Below are 213 nucleotides of genomic sequence, written 5' to 3' on the forward strand. Positions count from 1 at the left end.
GATGACTGCAAAACAATTATTCATTAATTAATTTGCAACTAGGCAACTAGGTAGCTAAAGTCTGGTTCGTGAGCACGTAGAATTTTGTCCAATGACCCCAAGCTACCCATCTTTATCGCTCGCGCGTAATTATGTTACGGTCGCGCTCGCACACTCGCTGCGGGTGCCAGTCGCGACAGCAATATAATTACGAGCGAGCGATAAGGATGGGTA

Source organism: Ostrinia furnacalis, unplaced genomic scaffold (assembly GCF_004193835.3).
Source record: "Ostrinia furnacalis isolate ACB-3 unplaced genomic scaffold, ASM419383v2 OfSCF0940, whole genome shotgun sequence".
Taxonomy (NCBI): domain Eukaryota; kingdom Metazoa; phylum Arthropoda; class Insecta; order Lepidoptera; family Crambidae; genus Ostrinia; species Ostrinia furnacalis.